Genomic DNA, 10,961 nt, shown 5'->3' on the forward strand with positions numbered 1-10,961 from the left:
ATTGGTTAAAAAGATGCTTGCTAAAATAGTCACAGTGACATATATGCATTTTGTAATATTGGTTGGATTTTATTTTCCTTTAATGTATTTGTGTGTTATTGGTATTTTGTTTCAATTCAATATACAGAAATTTTAGTTTTTAACAAAATCATAACTTTAAGCCAAGATGGCATCCTATATTAAGCATATTCCTTTTCAAAGTGTCTACTGTGAAGAATAAACACTCAGTGTGTGAGTTCTGACATCTTAAAATGATATTATTTTATAGTCAAATCCCAGGAAAGCATTTTCAAAGGTAAGAAAGCCATTTCATAAGCTGAAATGCATGCAGTTATCAGACTGTCTTCTTTAAGCATGCTTTTGAAAATCATTATGAGGAAAATAGTTTACAATTTTGAAAACGAAAATATTTTAGTTATATCCAATGTAAGCAGGTTGCTTTACTTCCTTTTGCCAGTTATCACAGCAATCTGAATAACTATTTTACTTATCCACATATGTGTAATTATTGGCTCAGTTTTTAAAATGTCCCATTCTGTTTAGATTTTAGTATAATGATGAAGTCATATGATTGCTTTATTTTGTTTTATTCTATTTTATTTCATTTCAGTGTCTCCCTTCAAACTTTTTAAAGACAGAATTGAAATCATATAGATTAAATACTCATGCAAAAACAGATAAGAGAGTAGGTTATTATTTCTTTTTTGTCTTTTTCTTAGAGATTTCCAGGGAAGTAACATAAGAGGATCCTGAGTACATCTCTCAATGGATGTCATTAATATATGCTGTTTCATCACCCATAATCCCCAACACAAATCATGAGCTTTGGCTGACTTATATAATTACTGCCCTCTGGACAATTAGCAGTCTTGACAACATTTTTCCCCTTTGGATAAGTAGGTCCTCTTATCTGGAACTCTCTCCTCCACTCCTGTCTGAATTTATCCATCACAAATCAGCACAAGCTTCCAGGACACAGAAAGCTCTGTCCTTTGATTATGTACGACTGTGAAAGTGGACAACATGGTAGGACAACATTCTCTTTATGATTTGTGATTTGATATATATGAAAAGTCTTAAAACATAAAAAGAAAATAAAAGATTTATAATTAACAATTCTTATTTATTAGAATGTGTATACAAAGAATCAGGATTTTTTTTTTTTCTGGAAAATATGGCTGCTTGATTTCTGTACAAAGATACTTCAAAAGTTCATGAAAGATGGAATTGAAAGATATGTTTGTTTTGGTGCCAAAAGTTTTGAAACCCATGCATTGTTTTTTCTTAATACACATTTTCCATGAGCCTTTTGAAGACCTCTCTTAGAGTGCCGGTGAAGCTGATTTTTATATTGTATGTTTCACATTTTGTGAGGCAGGAAAAATGTCTTTGGATTAACTCTCTCTTTTACTTAGCAAGGTGTTTTATTTGGGAAGGAAGGAGCACTTTGCTTGCCAGAGAAATAAGGACCCTGAGGAGTCAGGATATAGTGGGGGAATAGTTTGCATGTTGAGGAGGAGAAAGTTGAGAGGGTACAAGAAGGTGGGACTGGAACCAATGGCATCACTGTCACCCTGCCTCTCCCACCCAGGACACACACTCAGAATCTCCAGTAAAGCTGGGAAGTTTTTTAATGTGTGGATTGCTGAGGAAATTAAGGAATGTTTTTTTATTTTACGCTTTGCATGCAGTGACCTTGCTGAGAACAGGTAGCCCAAGCAAACAGGAACAGGAGGTGCAGGGCACTGGGCAACATTCGTGTTTCAGGGCCTCTGGAAATGCATGTGGGCAGGGCTGTTTGGGCTGTCATGGGTGTGGGAGGTGAGTCAGGCCACACTGAACCTGATCTCTGAGGTTAGCAGAGCTGCTAGAGCATGTCTGGCTGCATGTCACGCGTGGGCGGGGGATGTCCCCTCCCCAGGTACACCTGCAGGGGCAACCTGTGCTGCTGACAGCTTACAGGCCTCTGATATCATTTGGATTTGACTCCTTTGAAACAGACCATTTCTAGTTTGTGTTTCTTCCCTCTGTCTTCTTAAAAATGAAGAAATCAGAAGCTACCATTTCACTTAAAATGCACACAAATAAAACTTTTGATATTCTGTCAGTTCATTTCCCACTATCTTCACAATAAAAACTGCACTAAGTTTAAGAAACTAAGATAAGGGAAATGGGCCCAAAATCAGCATTCAGCAGAATATCCATGATTTAATTTTAATAAATTAGATTATTTTTGAATTAGTGAGTTGAAGCTGTTTCTGTGTTAAGTGTCTGTAGATGTTAAATTTAGTATTGACATAAAAACTCCTGAGTCTGGAGACTACTGAACATTGTAATGTTAAACACACTCCCACTCAGATGAACTGCTTATTGAATTGGTCTCAGATGAACTTTCCTGCCGAGCTGACACAGTAGTTCTAGAAGAGCTGGAACATTTCAGTATTACAGTTCACCATCATGCTGTTGATTTGTCCATGGAGATAGATCAGGGGAGTGCATTGGATACAAGCTCCTAAAATCTTGATGGATTCCTTCCCTCCCCAAACCCACCCCACAAACTTTGATGTAGCACTTAAAAATGAATGTATTTCAAAATGAAGTTTGGAAAATAATTAGGTTCCATTAGCTAGAGATTATTTTTGTTTGTTTTTAAAGATTTATTTGTTTATTTGAAAGGCAGAGTTATAGACAAGGAGAGGCATAGGCAGAGAGAGAGAGAAATCTTCCACCTGGTGGTTCACTCAAATGGCTGCAACGGTCAGGGCTCGGCCAGGCCAAATCCAGGAGCCAGGAGCTTCATCCAGGTCTTCCATATGGATGCAGGGACCCAAGCACTTGGCCCACCTTCTACTGCTTTCTCAGGCACATTAGCAAGGAGCTAGGTTGAAGTGTAGCAGCTGGGACTCAAACTGGCACCCATATGCAATGCCAATGCTGCAGGCAGTGGCTTAACCTTACTATACCATAGCACCAGCCCCCAGAGCTTTCTTTCTTACTTTGCTTTTAAAAATTAATGTTGAATTCTTTGTTATAAGACAATGGTAGATTTTATTTTCTAAGGTGACTTGAAAAATATCTGTCTTATGTCATCTTTCAAAGTATCTTAAGTAAAAGGAAAATAAGGCATATTAATAAAATTGGCTCAAGATCAGTGCACTGATATTGTTGTATCAAATATTGTGGTTATTAGCATAAAGTCAGCAATTCTATGAAACTTTCTCTTTAACTTCTTTAGTGAGCTACTTTGGGAACAGACGAGTCTCCATTGGAAGTAAGGATTTCAAATTGGATCTAGTCAAGTGTAGTGATTAGCACTGGGAAATATCCCATTGTGGAACTTTAGTTTCATTTGCTCATGAAAAAAAAAAAGATAACCAGTAACTATATTAGGAACCTAATGTATGGCAGAAGATTTGATGTGAAAGGAATGATTACTAAAAGCCATTGATCAGGGCTGGCACTGTGGTGTAGCAGGTGGGGCCACAGCCTGCAGTGCTGGCGTCCCATATGGGCACCAGTTAGAGTCCTGGCTGCTTCTCTCCTGATCCAGCTCTCTGCTATGGCCTGGGAAAGCAGTAGAAGGTGGCTCAAGTCCTTGGGAGACATGGAAAAAGCTCCTGGCTCCTAGCTTCAGATCAGCACAGCTCCAGCCATTGTGGCTAACTGGGGAGTGAACCAGCGGATGGAAGACCTCTTTCTCTCTCTTTCAGTGTAACTGACCTTCAAATAAATAAAAAAAAAATCTTTAAAAAAAATGGATCACAGGCCGGCGCCGTGGCTCAACAGGCTAATCCTCCGCCTTGCGGCACTGGCACACCGGGTTCTAATCCCGGTCGGGGCGCCGGATTCTGTCCCGGTTGCCCCTCTTCCAGGCCAGCTCTCTGCTGTGGCCCACGAGTGCAGTGGAGGATGGCCCAAGTGCTTGGGCCCTGCACCCCATGGGAGACCAGGAGAAGCACCTGGCTCCTGCTTTTGGATCAGCGCGGTGTGCCGCCGCAGTGGCCATTGGAGGGTGAGCCAACGGCAAAGGAAGAACTTTCTCTCTTCTCTCTCTCTCACTGTCCACTCTGCCTGTTGAAAATTAAAAAAAAAAAAAAAGAAGAAGTAGGAAAAAAAAAAAAAACTGGATTAGAATTAAAAAAAAAATGGATCATAGTTGGAGGGCTACATGCGGAATATGAAAGTTTTATCTAGCACTTTGTTAATTAGTAACTTTCAATGCATTTATATCCTGCAGGTAGAATTTTTTTTGCTTTTTGAATGCTAGAAAATGCTAAGGGTTGTACTGCCTCTACATTGTTAAGGGATGCTGGCCAGGCCAGTGAAGGAGGTGGGCCAGGAGAGGGACAGCTCTAACCAAAGATGGGGTTGGGGAGAAGGGGCTGAGGGAATTGATGAAACTTACTTCAGTGGTGTATGATCTGGGAAAGTGGGAAATGCTGGTTTAGGAATTATCAATTCATTCCTCCCTTGCAAATAAATGATGAAGGTCAGCAGCTATGTCAATTCTTGCTTTTTCTACTGCATACATATTGCATGATCCTGAGAAAAAAATACATTTCCTGCATGCATGGCAGTGATTAGACTTTAGTAAATGACAGCTCTCATCCTTTTCATCTGAGTGAATTTAGCAGCTACTGTCCTTGAATCCTCTAGAATCTGCTAAAACTCTAGAGCCTATTTCCCTTGGAAATAAAAGTAGAGATGAAAAGGAAGCCCCACTCTGCTTTAAACCAGCCCTAGGAGTTATTTAATTACCTCACTTACATGTAATCTATTTTAAATGGCAAAGGTTTTCCTTTCTGATAAATCTTGTGCATACAAAAGCAAGTTTTTAGCTACACTAGGGGAACTCTTGATTTATACAAGGCTATTGTGATGATTTTTTTGTTACCTGAAGCTATCCTTTGTAATGCAAATAGAGCTCCTTTATTAATTATAGTTGAATGAATACTGGACTTTTCTCAAAGTTGCCTATAATTATGTGTCCCTATATTAATTTCTGTAACTCTGGAGTTGTATGAAATTTTATATGGGTGATTCCCTGTTACTTTTCTTGATTTTGTGATACTTTACCTTTTCTCCCCATTAACTAACAATGAAGTTTAATGTACTGATGTCAAACTTAAAATTAAGTTAAATTGGAATTAAAATGCTGAAAAGATATAATTTAAATATCAGACATTCTTAATATGAAACTAAATTTCACATAATTAAATACAGAGCCTACTTTCTTTTGTGTACAAAGTTGAATGTCCTTATTTGTATGCAAAGTTCCCTGACTACATGAATTGCTTAGGGTAGGGATACAGTAGCATTTGTTAATAATATATATTCCTTGTACAGACCTCAAGCCAACTGAATCACATGTGTAGAATCCAGGAATATATTATCTTCAAGAGCTATCTCATGTGATTCTTGTAATCAGGTAAAATTGGGACCAGGGATGCAATGCAATAGAACTGTAGGATGCATTGGAATTTCCTTTATCTTACTAAAATTCCAAATTTCTCAACCTTGTTCCAGATTCAATGAGTATGGGATGAGGCCTGCATTTTTAATAAGAATCCTATTTATGTTGTGCTAGTCCAGATATCAGACTTCGGGAACCACAGATGTAATGGAAAGAATGTAGACTTCAGACTGACACTGGGCAACTTTAATATCCTTGATAACTGATCTTCCTTCTCTCCCCTCTCTATTTTCAGTATTTTGTATATACTTAAATAAAATCATGCATGCATATGTACATTTTATGCTCTGGAAGCGCATTAAAAGCTATGCTCGATACATTTGGAGTATAGACAGACATTGAGAAGGAGGAGGCAAAAATTAGAGTAAGGAGGAATCTAGTAAATGGGCACAGGAGAGAATGGGTGGCCAGCCAAGTAACGACTGTGTGTTGGAATAACCGCATCCCAGAAAAACAACCTAACCTGAAGCAACTCATGAATGCAAAGTGAATTTGTTAAAAGTCAAGCTAACCTTGTAAGGAGAAGAAAAATGTCACTTGGCCTTACAAACATGATAGCATTGATTAATTTGAATGCTTTGAATCATTACTGTTGAGATTCTGTATGTTTCAAGAAGAAATAAGGTTAAAATAGAAAAACTATTCACCTGAGAGCCATTTCCCATGTCAGTTGAGGATAAAATCATTGCTACCTGCTCTCCTTACACACATGACAAATAACATATTTGTAAATTTACTTCAGTTCTAATAGGAAAATATATTTATCACATTAAGGGTTAAGAACCATTATTTAAATATGGTTAGCTTTTCATGGAAGTCAAACATTTAAAAATTTTTTTATTTTTCCTGTCATAAGAAATAAAGACCAATTTGGGTATAAAGTTCCATGGAGAAGCCCTACATTTTAAGGAGATAGTATTTTCATAGAATTTTATTTTAAGATTTATTTTTAAATCTATTTATTTGAGAGAGAGAGAGAACACACATGCAATTGATCTCCCATCTGCTGTTGCACTCCCCAAATGCTTGCAACAGCCAGCATATAGGTCAGGCCAAAGCTAGGAGCCAGGAACTCAAAACTGCATCTCCCATGTGAGTGGCAGGGACCTGGAATCTGCATTGGCAGGAAACTGAAATCAGTGATAGAGACAAAACTTGAACTCTGGCACTGTGATATGAGATGGAAACATCCTAACTGGTATCTTAGTCGCTGTGCCATAATACCCGCCTCATCCAGCCCATGTTCTCATGCAATTTAACACATAAAGTAATGCAAATGAAGTCAGATGTCTGTGTTCAAAGCTTGGTTCCACCTCTTAGTACAGCGCTCTTGCTGTAGTAATGCTCGGTAAGCTATTAATAGTCATAGCATGTGCTATGGGATTTCTACACACTCTAATTCAGCAAATATGTATTGAATGTCTGTGAGGTACCATACATAATCCCAGGTGCTAGGGACTTCTGCCACAGGTAGCTCTGGGATAGAGTATATGAATAAAAAAGCTAACATACTAGGTGCTAGGGATAGAACCATTGGCAAAACAAAATAAAAAATCCCTATTTCCTCCAAGTTCTATACAGGACATTATATTCAAATTTGTTCATATTATGCAAGCTCCTTAGATTTCCTGACTAGAATTTGATGTTTTAACTACTGCACTGAGTTCCTTAGTTCAATGACTTAACAGAATTTACATGCAACTTAAAAAATTGTTCATTTCTATCCTCTCTTAAACATTAATAGATTTTGTTTATATCACTGGTGCAAGTAACAGTGATCTGTTTTTATTCTCTGTTTTATGTGGTTGTAATTTAAGACTTAATTACAATTGAAATGTATTGAGGTTTACTCTATAATTTCTTATAATGAAGAATCCCATTATTTCTAATTTAGTCATTTTCATTTGATTGAGGACAGATTTGACTACATTACTAATTTAGGACACTATTGATTCTTGACTATCTTACCATTTTTATAATTATATTTTATTTATCATTATTTTGTTTGAAAATTGAAGTAAATATTTTTTCCTGAACCAAATTTTATTCTTGCCAGAATCATATTAACTGATTCATTTATGACTTTACTTCCTTCTGTAGGATTATAACTAATACAAAGATTCAATGAAAGTTCTAACGTTTTGCTGACAAGAGGCTACTCATTGTCTTCAGGCAAATGAACTGTTGGACTGATCATTTCCATGGGCCATTTTGTATAGGAAAGATTATGAAGGCAGAGATGTTAGTGGGTTAGGCAGATTTCTCTCTGGCCCAAGGACCAACACAAGTTTGTCTAGATTGTTTGTGCTCCAACCCATCTGGAGGATTTTTAGCATGATCAATAGTATAGGTTAGATGAATAGATTTGTATAGGGACTTGAATATTGAAAAGTAACAGAGCCCCATGGAAGTTCAAAACTCAAGGGCAAAAGGATGATCATAGGGGCCGGCGTTGTGGTGTAGTGGGTAAAGCCACCTCCTGCATGCCGGCATCCCATATGGGTGTTGGTTTGAGTCCCAGCTGCTCCACTTGGGCCATCTTCTACTGCTTTCCCAGGCCATAGCAGAGAGCTGGATCAGAAGTGGAGCAGCTGGGACTTGAACCGGTGCCCATATGGTATGCCAGCACTGCAAGTATTGGCTTTTACCCACTATGCCACAGCACCGGCCCCTGGTAGTCCTTTCTGACTTGGTTTAGGTATCATCTTCCTGGAAAATTTTAGGGAACTTTAGAAAACTTTCTTTGGCTTAGAAAACATCAGTAGATCAAGGGTTCTCTCAATCTGGGAGGGATAAGAATCATCACTTTTCTGGTCCAAATGAATGACAAAGTTAGGAAGGGCTTTTTTGAATCTTGATCATCCAATTTTTTCTTACAGAATTCTCTTTAACAATGGTTTGATGAACATCATTAATGGAAATGACTTTTACATTTAGAATCTTGGTTAAAAAAATCTTTTCCCATGCCCTTCAGAGTAGTTTTTGTGAACTTCTGTAAATATTTGTCTTGCCAGTGACTCATTTTGTCAGCCCATTTATATATGCTTCTTTTGTCATACACAAAAGGGTTGTAGTTTTGGCTTTATTCAAGGTTGCTGATTGAGCACCTGCAAATGTTTGCTTCATTGGCATTGAGAGAGAAGACAAGAAGATGATTTGTTACACCAAAAATGAATTATTGCATCTGGTTTTGGCTGTTAAATAATTTAGTAGAATTTATAGGGTCCATTTTTCCTTTTATTAAACCTCATCTTAGATGTAAACTTAGAGAAAAGACATTTTTTAAAATTTTCTTTTTGACAATTGTGACATTAACAGGATACTGAGGGATTTATACGCTTTTTAAATACAAGTTGAATAAATCTTTAAACTTGAGATAAGGGCAAAGATTCTTGTAAACATTAACTTCATTTTTAGATAGTCTGCTCATTTTTATTATATGGTACTGATAATTATATCAAATTGCTAATTGCTAATTTTACTAAATATCAGAAGGTTACATGAGTAGAAATTTCAGAAAATAGAAGGCATGAGGTTATTGGTATCATGATAGAAGAATGACAATCAGCAGCCAAACTGTCCCTCAACAATGCCTTATACTTATTTCCTTAGTAAGTCACTCCTCCACTGCCCACAGGGATTATCTCATTCTGTTTCAGCCAGCATGGCTTTGCTTGTAAGTGTTAGCAATCCAACTCATGTTCTGTGAATACTGGCTCAAAAGCTGATGGGCCTGCTAGTATCTGGTGAATATGACAACAAAACGTCACCAGGACCTCCGTTTCTTTCCATCTGCCAGCTGTGTGTTTCTCAGGTTTGCTTCCAGATGAAATCCAGATAAGTACCAGGAGTGACAGTCTTACCTCCTACCATCTTCACATCCACAGAAGAAGTATGCTGCCTTCCCTGGGGCCTCCTCTGCCCCAGTGGTTTGATCCTAAATTCTGGGGTTGGGTTTCATGGTTTGGAGCAGCAACTAATACAGGACAGAGAATTCTTTGGTTGACCAGCTTTGAGTCTGCGGATCCCAGGATCCAGGTTGGCAGTGGGAGTGACGGGGGAGGAAAGGGAGCTGACAAGAAGGGACCCTACACTGAGAACCGGGAAAGGTGAGTCTCTCAGCAGAACATTGAGCAGGGGTGTGGCTGGAGGTGGAGGCAGTAAGAACAACGGTGATCATTTCCCCTCCATTCCTGCCAAGCCTCTGTGTTCCTGCATCTTCTTCCTCACCCTCCACAAGTGGCTTCGGTTTATTCTTTGTGTTTGTCCTATGCCTTAACTCCCCTCCTCAGCCAAGCTTTTGTGAAGCGTTCTCTTCATTCTTCAGGCTTCTACTTGCTCCTTGCTGCTCTCTATAACCATACTCCATCGCTTCACTGCCAATTGCTGTTTCTACAATGCCCACAGGGGACACCTTTCTTCATCTTAGTAGACTTCATATTAGCACTCACACACCTGGCCACACTTTCTTCTGGCAGTGTTCTTTTCTCATGGATGTCATGAAAGCATTGTCTTATGCTTTCCTCCATTGTGTCAGCCTTTATTTCCTATTTGTATTGTTAACTTCTAACTAAACTCAAAATGTTGTACTTTTCCAAAGGTAAATGCTAGGTGCTCTTCTCTCTTTGTTATCTCATTTGGTTCCATGGTTTCAGTACCACTAACATCCTGACAGTGCCTAACTCCCACATTTATATATTGGACCCAGCTAATCTATTCTGAGATTGAGTTCTGTATTGGCAATTATATTCTCCATACTGCAGAGATACTCACAAATACTCCTTCTCTAGTCTTATCTGTTTCTAGAAGTGGGTCCTCCAGACCTTCCGTTGCTCAAACCAGAGATCTAGGGATCATTCATTGTAGGCCCTGTTCCCTCTCATTTTGCCCACTCCAAGTCTTTAGTAGTTCCTCAAACAAACTCACTCACTTCTCTCATTGCCATCCTATCTCAGTATACTCTGATATGTCCTATAATTACTATCTAAGTAATCTCTCCCTTAGGTGTTTGTATTCCCAAATTCATTCTTCAACTGCTAGACATTCTTTTTTTTAAATTGCCTTAAAATCTTCATAAAATACATTTCATATTTCTTTATTGAAAATATTTATTTATCTACTTGAAAGACAGAATTAGAGAGAGAAAGAGAGAGAGAGAGAGAGAGAGAGAGAGAGAGAGAGAGAGAACTATCTACCGTCCGCTGGTTCACTCCCCAAATGGCTGCAATAGCTGGATCTGGGCCTATCTGAAGCCAGGAGCCAGAAGCCTCCTTCTAGTCTCCCATGTGGGTACAGGGGCCCAACCACTTGGGCTACCTTCTGCTGCCTTCCCAGGCACAGCATCGGAAGTAGAGCTTGTCACTAATGCAGTTATCGTATGATCTTCCCATGTTGTTTCTTCTGCATGGAATATTTTCCTCTCATCATTAACCTGGTTATTTGCCCTGCTTAAATATTGGTTCCTTGGGAACAAAGGTTCCATAGGACC

This window comes from Lepus europaeus, chromosome 1 (genome assembly GCF_033115175.1).
Source record: "Lepus europaeus isolate LE1 chromosome 1, mLepTim1.pri, whole genome shotgun sequence".
Lineage (NCBI taxonomy): Eukaryota > Metazoa > Chordata > Mammalia > Lagomorpha > Leporidae > Lepus > Lepus europaeus.